This window comes from Canis lupus, chromosome 4, assembly GCF_011100685.1.
Source record: "Canis lupus familiaris isolate Mischka breed German Shepherd chromosome 4, alternate assembly UU_Cfam_GSD_1.0, whole genome shotgun sequence".
NCBI lineage: Eukaryota > Metazoa > Chordata > Mammalia > Carnivora > Canidae > Canis > Canis lupus.
In genome coordinates, this window is record NC_049225.1 from 29370611 (window position 1) to 29385807 (window position 15197).

The 15197-nt window shown below is 54.1% G+C and overlaps 1 long non-coding RNA gene across 1 annotated transcript; it reads right to left on the bottom strand.

Moving 5' to 3' along the window:
- Positions 1 to 1375: 1375 nt before the first annotated feature.
- On the bottom strand, positions 1376 to 3972 carry LOC111095510. The gene is made up of 3 exons (XR_005357592.1): positions 3423 to 3972; positions 2990 to 3111; positions 1376 to 2705 (listed from the first exon to the last, which is right to left on the bottom strand). It is a non-coding gene; the product is annotated as an uncharacterized LOC111095510 (long non-coding RNA).
- Positions 3973 to 15197: the final 11225 nt, after the last annotated feature.

Below are 15197 nucleotides of genomic sequence, written 5' to 3' on the forward strand. Positions count from 1 at the left end.
GTTTTCTGATTCTGCTCTCAGAGGAGTGAGGCTTGCTGGTGAGACCAATGTCTCCAGTTCCCTGTAATGATCCAAGCTGGGAAGTGGATGACTTTTCTTTAGGAATGGATCTTGGGGGAAAAAAAAAAGGAATGGGTCTTGGCTTCCTTGAGTTGTTTTCTGGGTTAGACACCGCTCCACAACTGTCCCTTCATGTGGGCAGGATGAGTAGCCTGGACATCCCAAAAGGGCCCCACTTTCTTCAAAACAGGACTCGGGTAACACGGTGTCCGATCTTCCACTATGATGAATGGAAGTCAGCATGGATGAGCTCGGGGCTTGGGAGACTCTGAAGATTCAGATTTCGTTATGGTTCTGTAGCTCATTTCCTTTGTAACTTGGGGCAAGTCATTTAAATTCTGAGTCTGAATTTCCTCAGACTTCACAGTATTGTTTTCAGGATTAAATCAGAAAATGGATAAGAAAGAGAGATGGGAAGCTCTGGGAGCTAAATAAATTCGTGTTGTTATTTGTGACCCTCCGCTGGGTGAAGTTCCACCCTTCACATGGCTCATTCCTACACTCAGCCGGATGAGCTCCTTGAAGATGGGGCCAGACCTTTTAAATATTGCTCCTGCTTCATGCCACCCAGAAATATTTAATATTTCAGATAGTGGTATTTGGTGGGAACTTGTTTTCATTAAAACAGATTCTCAATCACTTGACTTTTTAAATTAATCAAAGCACGCAAGTTAGTGTCTTTAGTTGTCTTGCATCTGCAAGCCAAGGGCATAGCTTAAAGCTTGGCTAGAATAAAGTTCAAACAACTTTAATTCAAACAAATAAATTTTAGTCGAAAGAATGGATGGGGAGATACTTGGACGGATGGGTGGGCATCCTGATTTCTCTGACCCAATACAAACACAGGATTTATGATAACCCATCTGAGACAGAATCTGAACCCTGATCCCAGCCCCAACAGTCGCCCTTCCAGTCTTGGGGGCACTGGCGGGAGGTCAGGCTTTGGCAAATTTGCCTGTGACATTGCCACCCCTAAGCACTGTTTATGGCACATAAATACCTCCCAAGCCCCCAGCAGCTACTTGCCTTCCAAAGTTCATTTTTAATACCATAAACCCTGGAAGCCTCCCCAGAGCACAAACCATCCACAATGATCTCTCACCATAATGGGGAGAAAAGGTATGTCTAGGGCACCCGGGTAGCTCAGTTAAGCGTCTGCCTTCAGCTCAGGCCATGATCCCAGGGTCTTGGGATAGAGTCCTCCATCTAGCTCCCTGTTCAGCGGGGCGTCTGCTTCTCCCTCTCCCTCTGCCTGTGGCTCCCCTCTGCTTGTGTTCTCTTTCTCTCTCTCTCTCTGTCTCTCTCTCTCTGTCTCTCTCTCTCTCTCTCCCCCTGTCTCTTCGTGTCAAGAATAAATAAAATCTTTAAAATTAATTAATTAATTAATTAACTAATTTTAAAAAAAAGAAAAGGTATGTCTAGCCCAGAGGGTCTCAAATTTCAGGGGTAAGAGAATTGCCTGGAGGGCTTGTAGAACACAGATCTTTGTGTCTCACCCTCAGAATTTCTGATCCAGTGGGTCCAAGACGGGGCTGCGAATTTGCATGTCAGCAAGTTCTCAGATGATGCTGTGACTGCCGGTCCAGGGACCACACTCTGAGAACTTGAGGTCTAGCCCAGGGGTCCCTGTAGAACTTACGGCAAGTGGTGACTTAAGAGAACTATTGAGAGTAAGGAGTTTGTTGAGCACCAACACGGCATCTCCCTGTTGCCTTCCAGCAACATTCTAAAGATGGTGCCCTTACTACCATTTGCTTTTAGAAGAGGAAGCTGGCTTGTGGAGGGAAGCAGCACAACCAAGGTCATGGGAGGCCAGATCTTCTCTCATTACCCTGTACTGACAGTCTGGCTGGAAAGGCAATTGCCACATGCAAACAAAGCGTGTCTGCCAGGAACAGTAGCTAATACAATGAAACACATGATGTGTGAGTCCACAGTGTTTCACAAGCAGTGGGTGGGCAATGACAGATTGATTGACTAAGGGTCAAGTGTGCCAAGGATCCTGGGAAGGAGAGTCTAGCCCAGTTCACTTGACCAGTTATGTGACTTCAGGCAGGTCGATTAACCTCTCTGGGCCTCCCAAATCTGGCCCAAAGTGCTCATGCTCTTTCCACCTCTGGCTTCCCTGTACATAACAGGTCTGCATCTGCAGCGCCAGGAGCATCTGAAAGCCTTGTGCAGTGGGCTTTCCTCTGGGGCTTCATGCCTTCCAAACAACCCAGAACAATGCGAAGGGGGTCCGAGACACCTCCTCGGTCCCTTTCTGTCTCTCAACCAGAGGCATCTAACTAATAATCTCCCTGAGGCCTTTGTAGGGCCAGGGAGGAAGGAACCAGAAGCCAGAAATGCAGACAAGCAAACCCTGATTAAAAGGAAACCTATTTTGTGGAAATTACTGTAAAATCAAACCAAACCAAACCAAACACCACCATGGCTCTGCCAGTGAACTCCATCTTTCAGGGCTGCATCATCAGGCCCGAATCCATTCCGAGTCCATTAGCAGCCCGAGTGTCAGCACAGAGGCCCCCAGACTCCTTGGAACCTCGAGAGTGAATCTCTGGGGAGCTGACTCAGCGCTTTGTCTTTGCAGAGGTAGAGAAATTGGATTCCAAGCCACGGAGGACAGCAAGTCTGCATCCAGAAGCCTGGAGAGACAAAAGACTGCTGTCAAAGAGAGGAGCAGCCCAAAGTTCCGGCCTAGAGCAAAGGTGGCAGCTAGGAAAAGGAGGAAGGGAAGGAAGGAGGGAGGGAGAGGGGAAGACAAATGGATGCATTGTCCACAACTCCATGGCAGACACCGTGCGTGCCGTGTCATTAATCCCAACAACAATAAACTTTCAAAGCAGACGTGGTGATTCCCATTTTACAGTTGGCATAACTGAGGATCGCACCTCGGAGTGACTTAGGTAGCTCCTACCTACCTACCTACCATGGACTCAAGCAAGGGAGACCACATCTGTTCAAATGCAGATGTGTCTGATCTTGAAGGTCATGCACCTCCAGGTCCTCACCCCAGGCAGTGCCTTAGGATCAGCGGCTGAGAAGTTTCCACTAGAAGAGAGGAGAGAGGGTGACACACTCACCTGAGTGGTGCATCCCACACACCCGATGAGCACTCACCAGATCCTAAGCCCAGGGACACCTGGCCCTGCAGAGAAATGGAAACAACAGCCTTGCCAAAGACCTCTAAGGTTGCTGGGGGTGGTGGGCAGACGTGCACAGATGGGCCAGTCTTGGGAAGCTCCCTCCAGCTCGACGGGCTGACCCCCACCCTCCAGAGACTCCACACCCGTCCTGCCATCCTGCCGTCTAGCCCCTGGACCCCTCCTCAACCAGCTCTACGACTGTGATGCTTCCCCCACCTGACCCTGGGCATCCTGGGGAGTCGCTTCTCTCTTCCTTGGCTTCTCCTCCTCCTCCCTCCAAGCCCATCAGCGCAGGCGTAGCAGAGAGGGGCTAGGCCACAGCAGCCGTCCCATAGAACTTTCCGCACCGTCCATCGCAGTAGTCACCAGCCACATGAGCCTATCCATCATTTGAAATGTGGCTTGTGCAAATGAGGAATTTTCTTTGTTTTATTTCAGCGCATTTCCATTTCAATCCCTGTAGCGGCTTCGTGAATACCTGTTGGCTGGGAGAGAGGAAGATAAGAGAAAGAAAAAGGAGGAGAATGAAAGGAAGACGAGGGTGAGGGTAGGGAAAATCCAATCAGTACAAGCAGGGAGGGAAGGAAGGAGGAGGGAGGGAGGGGAAAGTACTGGTATCAGAGAACAGACAGGCAAGCGCAGGTTGGTGTGGGCTCTGTCCCCGCGGCCTTCTTAGCCCTTGGTGAGCACAGCTCCTGGAGAGTCCAAGTCCAAGCATCTTCCAGGACATCAAGTGGTCACCACCCCCCAAAGCCCCTGGATGCAGAAGCAGAGACCCAAGAGTGTCAGATAGACCAGGCCTGGCCCTCCTCCTGGCAGCACATCGGGGGTGAGCTCAGAGGTGGGAGATGCCGGCCTCCGCCCACCCCTCACTCCTCCCCCCTACCCTGCCTCCTGTCTCCACATCAGCAATAGATTTCCAGGACACTCTAATGAAGTACATCTTGAGTCTCCTTTTCACGGCTAATGAGGAGACAACAAGAATTTGACTAATACCAGTACAATTACTGGAGCAGTCAAGCGAGGGCCTCTGATTAGACGTGATAATTTGCAAGGCTGGGCTCTTCACATTAAGTTTGCAAACAGTTTAAAAATCACTTCCTCTATTTATCCAGCTAATCCCTGTTTAATGACTCCAGACCCAAGGAAAGAAAGGGGAAATGTCTCTTTAAAAATTAATAAATAAATTAATTAACACACCAACAACCCCAACCTTATTTGCCCAGACAGGAGAGATGGCAAAAGTACAACCTGCCCGTCATATTTTCAGGCAAACTCGTGGAAGATTTCCCAGCCGAGAAGGACTCTGCCTCTTGCAGACCCCGGGCCTTGGGCTGGCTCCGGCCCCTCACCCAGGCCACTCCCACCCTCGGAAGATGGAAGTGCTTGTCCACCTCCCTGTTGATGGGTCTGATGGGCAGGTTCTGGAAAGGCTGCACATGGTGGTCACCGGTCTCAGAATGGTGTTGGCAGGACGGACACACACGGGTGGAATTCCAGGGGGTTCTCCATGACCTTACCATTCGAGGAGCGGTCCAGGCCCAGCAGCGTGGGCATCGCCGGGGGTTGCGACAAACACAGACGCTCAGGCCCCACTGAGACCTGCCCGTTCGGAATCTGCGATCTTGCAAGCTCCTGAGCGACGTGCACAGGCCCGGAGGTCCACGGAGCGCTGCTTTAGGACATAGCATTTGCCTGACGCCGAGGACTGACCTGACCTGGGGACGCTCGGCTTTCTGGATTTCTGTACCATGAAGTCTGCGGACCTGTGCTTGTCTGTACGCCGCCCTCCACAGAGGTTGGCAGCAGGGGTTATTCAAAAGAGGAGCACATTTGGGAAAGGCTGGGTTAAACCAAATCAAGATTCTTGGCTTACCGCAGGTTTCGCAGCATCTTTGTAAACCAGCAAGAGTGCTAACGTCCATGAGGGAAGACACTGTGGTATTTCCCAAACTCACTTGAAGTGGGAACCCCTCTCGGAGAGTGTGGAGCAAGGCGGGCTCCCCGTGACTCACTAGCACCTATAGAGGGCAGAGCTACGAGGGACAGTGGGGGATTCTGTGGGACACACGGGGAATCTGGTCCCAGCTGTGGTGTCCCTCTCAACAGCGAAGGTCTGTCCAGAAAGGGAGAGCGAGCTCGGGGCTCCCTGGATCTGTCCCAGACTTCCCTCTCCTACCACCTTCCCCTGGCACTCTCACACTCCAGAGGAAGAACCCACCCCAAGTATCCAGAACTTAACTAAGACCATCAAACCTAGGCATCTGGAAAAAGAAAGGGATGGGGTGAGGGTGGCGGTGGAGGATACCAACCTCTTTTGCATTGTAACTCACTGTACACGGGATGGCTCACGCTGTTCCTCCTCCAAAGCCGGCTGAACCCAGAACTGCTAACGTGCGCAGATGAGGCTCATGTTGTGCCAAGAGCTTTCTGCGCCTGCTTCGTCCAATCCCCGTGAGGGCCTGGGGTAGCCACCCTCACTGGCTCACGTTACAGATGAAGAGAACGAAGGCCACCGGCTTTCTAGGCTTGCTCAGGTCCACCCAGCTAAGCAAGCAGTGGTGCCGGGATTCAAACACCAGCAGACCCGGGGATCCCTGGGTGGCTCAGCGGTTTAGTGCCTGCCTTGGCCCAGGGCATGATCCTGGAGCCTCGGGATCGAGTCCCACATCAGGCTCCCTGCATGGAGTCTGCTTCTCCCTCTGCCTGTGTCTCTGCCTCTCTCTCTCTCTCTCTCTCTCTTCTCTCTCTCTCTGTGTGTGTCTATCATGAATAAATGAATAAAATCTTAAAAAAAAATACTGATTAAAAAAAAAAAAAAACACCAGCAGACCCAATAGGCTCCGAGGGTACTCGATCATGATTAAATCCTCGTTAACACACACAAGCACCCACACACTCAGATATCTGACCCTAGTCCTAAACCCTCTTGTGTTTATATATGTGAGTATACACATACACGTGCAGGACAACACAGAGTGAGATGTCTTGTCCCCGCAGGATGTGGAATCACGGAATTGGAAAGAACGTGGTAACATTTCCAACTGCAAACAGCTCACCTCATGCTCACAACGCCTCTGAGGGTAAAACAGAACAGTGTTCTTTCCCCACCGTACGGAAGGGAAGGCTGAGAGCAGAGGGAGGAAGTGGTTTGGCAAGGTCTCGTGCTCACCAGCAAGGGCCCAGCATGAATGTAGTGTGGCTCTCACCGTCTCCTGGGCACTCAGACCCCCAGCAGACACGGCTGTCCTCTCAGGCTGTGGCCGTCGTGCTCCGAAGAAATCCTAAGGCCCCGGGAGGCGTGGACCCTCAGAACTGTCTGTCTGGGATGCACGCAGAATTGACAGCCAGAGACCTTGGGGCCAAGACTGGGGTCTTGGAATTTGAGCCTCGACTACCACATGCCCTCTACACACCCATCCATGCACATACCACACGTACGCAATACACACATGTACATAAGACACACACACAGCCATGCACATGCACACACACGATACACATATGCACACATATAAACAAGACATACACACCCACCCATGCACATGCACATGCACACACACAATACACATGTGCACCCATGTACACAAGACATACACACTAAATACACAGTACACACATACACACAATACATACATACATACCCACACATACACACTGATATACAGTACGCACATGCATATACATCATACACACATATATAATATACACATGCACACACAATACACATATGCACACATTACACAAGATATACACACCCACCCATGCACATGCATACACACATATTCACATATTCACACATACATAAGACATACACACTAAATACACAATACACACATACACACAATGCATATATATCCACACATACACATAGATATACAGTATGCACATGCCTATACAATATACACACATGTATGATATGCACACACATATAATACACACATGCACACATGTACAATACACATGCATGCACATGCATAGATGATACACATGTGCACATGCATATGCAATACAAGCACACATGCTCACACACATAATACACATGCACACACACATGCACACTTGTACAACATACACATGCTTATGCATATACAATATACACATGCACACACATTTACAGTACACACATGAACACCCATATACAATACACACGTCCACACACACAGCCCTCTGTTTCATGCTGACCAGGGTGTTTTTCAGCTGCTGGCTTTGCCAGAGTTTCTTACACAAGCCAGCCAGCTCCCTGCTGCTGGCAGTCTCCAGCCTTAGCCAGTGAACACCCATAGAAATAGGGGTCTGGCCCACGGGCACGGGCTGAGAGGAGCGTAGAAGTGGTCCCCTTGACAAAGACAAGAAGAAACTCGGGTGGGCGGGGGCACTAAGTGAGGATGGGGGAAGAGACCAGGCACTCTCGGGTAGGGAGGATGCTGGGTGCAGGCATCCGTGGGGCCTGGACTAATGCCCAGACTAGCAGTCAGGAGCCCTGGGGCCCACCCCCGTCCCACTCCAGGTGCACTCTGGGACCTTTCCCCTTTGCTTCTCCTGCCTCGGCGTGGCCACCTGTGCGACGAAGCTGTCCAATCGTGTAGTGCCCCGCTTCTGTGAGTCTGACTCCAAGTCTGGTTTATAGGTAGAAGAGCCACCATGGGCTTGAAGCCCTCTGCCCAGGTCAGGGAAGGAGAGGGGTCCCTCAGGAGACCCCCACTCACGTATGAGAGACCTTGGGTATCTGGCCCGTTGGAGGAGAAGTAGTGCTTCCCCTCGGGGAGCCACTGGTGTGCACCTGTGTGACCTGGGCTGAGCCTCTAGCCCTCTCTGGGCTCAGGAGCTCCACCGGGCTCCTGCAGGCCTCAGACTGGCCAGCTCTACATTCCCCAGCAGCGCAGCATTGTGAAGAGGAAGGATTCTAGACCCATGCAGCTCTGAGTTCAAGGCCCAGACGTCACCACTTACTTGTGATCTCCTCAGGTCTGTCCCTTGCTTTCTTAATTCCTCAGTTTCCTGCCCTGCCCAACATGAACAATAATGCTGCCCACATGGGAAGGAGGGATGAGTACGGTCGACATCAGTGGAGCCCAGCAAGAGGAGGAAAGGCTTTGCTTGGGTTCTTAGAAAACAATACAAAGCAAGCCCGGCTGGGGGATCAGCACAGTATCGGTGGGCATGTGGGTTCCAACCATCGAATGCCTGAATTAACTACCGCCCAACACCTCCCAACAGAGGACTGTGTGGACCTGGATGTTACCAACGTGGAAGGATCTCCAGGTAATAGCGTCCAATGAAAAACATACAGACAAGCAAAACCCCAAGGTGCAAAGCAAGGCATGTGGAATGCTTCTGCTGGGGCACGAGGGAGGCCCAAACGCAAACATGTAGCTGCTTATTTTTACAAATAGAAACACTGGATGAATCAGGAGAAGCAGAGGGGAAACTGTACTCCTGGGGGTGAGGGAGCATGGGTAGAAGGAGCAGGGCTGGAGGTGAGTGTGTGTACCTTTCCATTTAGTAATCACTTTTGAGTCATATTCCAAAATATTCAAAAATAAAAACAAAACAAAGCTCAAGCTGCCTTGTGGTAGGCGGAGGGTTTGGAGAACTGGCATGAGCCAGCCAACTTCCCTAATCCGGATGGACAGGCAGACAGACAGATAAACAGCCCAGAGGCTCAAGTCCCCAAGGGCTGGGAAGTGGGTCAGCCGGGCAGCCAGCAACGCCCCCTGCCCACCCCACCCTGCCTCAGTCCTCGGGCAGCCCCGCGCCCTCTCACCCACACCCCTGCTGGCAGGGAGCATTCCACTCCCCAATTCTTCCCGGAATGAATGCTTTCTCTAAGCTCATTGCAAAACATCCTGGCTGGAGCTGCAAACGGGAATCCAGAAGCACCCCCTGGAGAGAGGTAACCCGTTCCTGAGGACATTCCAGCCTGGTGCGAGGGCCTGCAGCAGGAAAGGGCTGAACGGGCCACACTGCCATTGCCGGCCAAGCCCGGGGCCCCACGGCACCGCCATGCACTGACTGGGTGTCACGCTGAGCTAGACCAGCCACCCCAGTTCAGGCAGTGCTGGCTGTCGGGAGGGCTGCCCCATACACCTTGAGGCTCACCCCTTGAGGCTTCACTGGAGACCTCCAACCCCCCTGAGCAAAGCAGCCTTCAGGGCAGTGCCAGGCTTCTGCAGGGAGAGGAGAGCAAGAACCTCTGTGCTAAGTTCTCTCAGCCCCACACCCCTCTCCCCAAGAGTATGAGGTGCAGGGCACCTCGCGGCCAGATCCACTTCCCTGCCTCTAGCAAGACAGGATCGGTTTCCCCACCTGGCCTCCAAGCCCTTGCCCTAACCCCCACCCAGTATACAGCCGTGTTGACAGCACCCGACAATCCTATCCCCCACGCGACGGTGAGCCCCTGTGACCCACGCATTTCTCCCTCTTGGTACCAGCTTTGCCACCGTGCCACCCCAGCACCGGCCTGGCTCAGGGCAGGGGCCTGAAGAAAGTCTAGTAAATAGGGGGCGGCTTAGAAAGTTGGCAGGAATGCAGGCAGGGGGAATAAGGGGGCAATTGTTCCCCAACCGCGTCAGTAACAGACCCAGCATTCTTCATCCAGAGCTCAGCCCAAATCCGAGGCAGTCGCCTCCCTAACGGGAACTCCAGAGGCTGGGTTGGCCATGGAGGCCATTCCATGGAGAAAAGGAAGTCTCATCCCGCTTGGTTCCTCCTTGAGAACAGCCATCCTCAGGACCCTCTGGCTTAGGCCACCACGCCCGGGGAGGGGGTCGGAGAAGGCCGCAGAGGGCTCATGGCACCCAGAAATCTAAGTCACACTCTGGCTCCAACCACCTGAGTCTCCCATGTTTGGCGCCAGGTCCAGACTCTCGGCATGGTGGTGAATTCATTCACTCGGTCACCCATACTTGTTGTGCACCTGCTAGGTGCCAGGACCCCTTATTCTAGGGAGAGGAATTCAGCAGAGGTTGACTTAGGCTCATCCTACTTATTTGTTTCTGCATTGGATTTAGGGTTGAAGACCAGGCATCATTTCCGCCATCTCCATCATCATCACTGCTATGATCCCCATCACCGTCATTGTCACCACCATCACCCCCTTGAACCCGGCTCCAAGAACTTCCTGCCCCCCCCCCCACCTCTGTATGTCACTCCTCAGGAAAGACACTCCATCTTGTTTAAACAGGTCCTTGGAGCAGGCCACTGTCCCCAACATTTCTCACGCCAGTAGACCGGCATTTTGCCCTGGTTCTAGAAAAGACCACTTCACGGTATGACTTTGGGTAGGAGAAGGATGGGATTGTATGTCCTTCTTCCCACAAAGCCCAAAGGGTAATTGGCTCCTACCACCAAGAGGCCTCAGATAGTCCCAGGCAGTGGTGCTACTGGCTGCCACTCAAGGCGGGGGAGGTGGTCCTGGGTCCAGGCAGGGTTGGGTGAGAACGAGTGGCACTTGTCTCCAGCCCTGTCCACAGGACTCCGGCCCTAGCCCTGGGCAGGAGGGGTCCCCACCGAGGAAAGGACGGGTGCTGTGACCTCACCCCTCCCTTGACTTTGTACAACTCTCCACTGTGGAGACTTGGTTTGGATTCATCACTAAATGGGGCCTCCCCGAAACAGTACAGGCTTTGTGTAGGTCTCCTGGTGCCCCAAACTCCTCTCTGCAGAGCCTCGGGGCCCAGATAACAGCCGCTTAGCTGTCTGGGGTTGGGTCCAGCTCCTTACAATGTGTCCCCAGGGGTCTCAGCCTTTCCTCGAAGGAATATGGGGAGGAGACACCAAGTCAAAGGGCTGGAGAGACTGGTGGAGGAAGGCCAGGAGCACAGAAAACAGGAGCTAACCGGAAAGACAGGGGAAACTTAGCTTTAAAATAAGAACACAAAGTGGAAAAAGGTTGTGACTGCCTTCGTTCAAAGGGACAGGCTGTCGGGGCCCTGGGCTCAGTGTCAGAGCCCTGAGAGCACCCACCTTGCAGAGGGAGAGAGAGGAGACTGAGGCCTACAGGGAGAAGGGGGGTCATGGCCTCAGCAGCGCTGGGCGGCCTGCTGCTCCACGTCAGAGCTCAGTGCCCCCCCCCCCGGGCCTCCCTGGGGGCAGGAGTGGATCTGCCCGCCCGCCGTGGGGGGCTCCGGGGCACGGCAAGGCTCCGTCACCTTAGGGAGCCTTGGGACACCTGGCTCCCGGCGCTGAGGCCGTCAGGGGGCGGCCAGGCTCTCAGTCCCGACCCTGACTTGTGTGCCCTTCCTGCATCCCCACTCTGTCCCTGGGTCCCCAGGCCCTGACCTCTGTCCCCCACCTAAGCTCGCTCACTCCCTCGCTCTTCCCCCCTCCCTCTCCTTGCCTCCTGATTTCCCCAATTCTGCTGCCTCTCTCCTCGCCAAATGTCACCTTCTCCCACCCATTTCTCACTCTCTGTTCCCCTGGGGTACCCACCTCCCTCGGCCTCCATCTCTGTCGGTGCCTCTGTCTCTCTCTGTGTCTCCGTCTGTCTGACGGGGGTGAAGGGGTGCCAGGGTCTCTCCCTCTCTGTGTGCATGGCCCCAGACTCACTCTCTCTCTCTCTCTCTCTCTCTCTCTCTCTCTCTCTCTCTCTCTCTCTCTCGTGTTCACATCCGCTGGGTCTGTTACCTCTCGCACAGAGAAGCAGCACACACTCTTGCCTTTATTACCTTGACCAGGACTCTGTGACGAAGGCAGGGGACAGGCAGGAGGGGCCCCGCTTCTCCCTGGGTGCGGGGGAGGCTCAGAGACTCTGAGAGCCTGTCCTGAGGTCATGAGGTCACCCAGCAGCAGGGCCACCTTCCCCCCTCCCCTCAGCAGCGTTATCACCACCTAGAGCCCTGAACTTCCCTGGGCTTGTCCTGACCCAGATTCCCCACATCAGCCAGCCCCACTCCAGAGGGACAGCCCCCATCCCCAGATGTCCCTGGATGCACTGCTAACCCGCAGCCAGTTCCTGGAAGGGAGTCTCTGGGGGGCCGCCTGGCCCTGCAGGGTGGCGGGGGCTGCTGATGGAGGGGGGACGAGCAGCCCTGGGCTGCAGTGGCCACACAGCAGCCGGGTGGGGGGTTGAGGGGAGACCTGCACTCAGAGGCCCCGGGAGGCCAGGAACGACAGAGATGCTGCTTCCCTGCGCAGACAGCTGTCCCCTGGGCCGCTTCCCGGGGGTCCCACAGGCACCAGCAACACCGACGGTGTCCGGGGCTGACATCTCCTCCCACCACCTCTCCTGCCCTCCTGGATGCCCCCTCAGGGAACAAGACCACCCCCGCCCAGTGCCACAGCCAGCAATCCAGGATCATCAAACCCTCCGCCCCCAAGCCCAGTCCTCAGAAACCACCTCCAAATAGGCCTCCTGACAGGCTCTCCTCCTCCCCACTTCTGCCGTGGGGCTCCTCTCCAGATTGCTGTCCTTGCTCCGACATGGGCTCCTGCCTCCCATCCTGCCCTGCCCTGCCCTGTCCGTCTGCTGCCCAGGAGCACAGGCAGGTGAGCCCCCGGGCAGGGTTCTGCAGCCAGACAGGCTGCCCCTGGGCTCCTGCGTGGCTGTGGGCAGGTGCGACTTGGGCACATTACTTACTCTCCAAACATCATCTCGGAACATCTCGACGCCAGTGGGCTGGCTGCCTAAATAAATAAATAAATAATAAAAATAAAATGAAAATAAACAAACAAAATAAATAAATAAATAAAACCCTGTCCGACCCCTCCAGGCCCCCAGCTGGCACCTCCCACCTGGACTCCCAGCCCCTCCCACTCTCCCCTGCACCCTCATCCCTGCCCACACAGGAGCTATGGCCCAAATCAGCCCACTCTATTCACCCACCACAAGCCCCTCCTCGCCCCCAGGACCCCCTCCCAGGCTTCCACTACCAAAGCCTCGGGACCTGGTCCTGACCACAGCCCCCCAGTACAGTCCCCACCCACACCCCCACGTGAGATGCCCAGACAGCCAGAGTGACCTACTGCTGCTCCTTCCCTCCCCTCCTGCTCCTGCTCCTCTCTCTCTCCCCACCCCGGCCTCCACCCCCAGTTCTCTGGCTTCACAGACACCCCCCTATTTGCCTGCAATACTCTGCCTGCCTGACTCCTGTTTGTCCATCCTGTCCGAACCTCTGCCTGTCCCCAGAAAACTGTCCCCGGTGCCCCCATAGGCACCCTGCCTGAGCTAGGCTCCTGAGAAAGCCTGCAATTCCCTGGCAGCAGCCCGCAGCAGCTGCACACAGCTGGCTGGTGCCTCCCCCAGGAGGGAGAACCGCAGGGCAATGGGCTGTTCAGGTTTCACAGCACTGAACGGGTTCAGGAATGGCTGGTTCAAGGCAGGGAGGAAGGAGAGAAAGGCAAGCTCCGTGGAGGCGGTGATGCAAGGTGGGCTGAAGGCTGCCCAACCTTTCTAGAGCTGTTCTGGCCACAGGAGGGACGGATGGCCAGACCAGCTTAGAGGCCCCCCATAACAAATGTCTGCACTGCTCAGGGAGCACCGTGGAACCACGGGCCAGAGGGTGGGCAGGATGGATGTGAGTCTGTTTCTTGGCGGGGGGCCAAGGGGGTGTCTCAGGCTATGTTCCGTGCAGTCCCCAGGCCCAAGGCAGGGCCACAGATGCCCCAGCTGCTCGTAAGCACAGAGGCCTCTGCACACCATTTGGAACCCATCACAGCCAGGCCTGCCTTGGGCGCTGGGTCTGGCTAACATGATCTTGGAATTTTCAGGGCCTCACATCTATTCCCCAGACCTAGGATTGCTCCTTCTGGCTTTCCATGTGCCCGCCAGAGACGAGAAGGATGGGACACACAGGACACCCGGGCCATGGCTCCCCATCTGGGCCCCAGGGCCTGGGCCTGGTAGCAGGAGGGGAGAAAAGCCAGAACAATCGCCCAGTCCCCTTCTCAGACCAGCGCACGCCATCACTGCTACAACTACCACTAATCAATGCCTACAATGTGCCAGAACCAGTTCTACGCATGTCACACATACACATTTATTTAATCCTTTCAACAACCCAGGGTCCTATAGCTATGTGTCCATGACCAGGATCTAAGCGCAGGCAGGCAGGCAGGCAGATGGGTGAGACTCAGACTCTACTGCTTCTGGAAGAGTCTATGAGCACTCTAGCCAAAATTGGAGGCCACACCCAATGTTGGGTCATTCAAATTCTGGCTAAGAGTCGCATCAACGCTACAGCAGAGAATAGCTTTCTCTGCAGGCCCACTATGGGATCACCATCATCCCGGGGGCTAAGAACTAAGAAAAGATATTTCAGGGAGGCCTGGGTGGCTCAGTGGTTGAGCGTCTGCCTTCGGCCTAGCTTGTGATCCTGGGTCCTGGGATCGAGTTCCGTGCTGGGCTCCCCACAGGGAGCCTGCTTCTCCCTCTGCCTGTGTCTCTGCCTCTCTGTGTGTGTATCTCATGAATAGATAAATAAAATATTAAAAAGAAAGAAGAAAGAAAGAAAAAGAAAGAAAGAAAGAAAGAAAGAAAGAAAGAAAGAAAGAAAGAAAGAAAGAAAGAAAGAAAGAAGAAAGAAAGAAAGAAAGAAAGAAAGAAAGAAAGAAAGAAAGAAAGAAAGAAAGAAAGAGAAAGAAAGAAAAGATATTTCAGACATGAGAGTTGAAAAGAAGTGCACAGTGCACCAGGCACCAAGGGGGGCCATCCTGGGAGCCTCATAATTTAGCATGGTAAAACCAAACAAAAGGATTATGAAGAACCCACAAGAATGACAAGGAAAGAAGGAGGCACACCTGCTCCCAGCCGTGGCTCTGTCTCGTGCCACCCACAGCACTGCGCGGCTCATCTCTCCCCACCGAGCCTCGGTTTTTTTCCCTTGTAAAATGGGATGATAATACCTACCTCATGTTGAAAAGGACCGTGACCCGGGGCCTGGTGCAGAGTAGGTCCTCGATGGACACGCTGACATCTGGATCCCAAGGCACCGCGACGGCAGCCTGAGCCCCCGGCCCGGAGGAGAGCTGGTGGGCTGGCGGGCTGTCCAT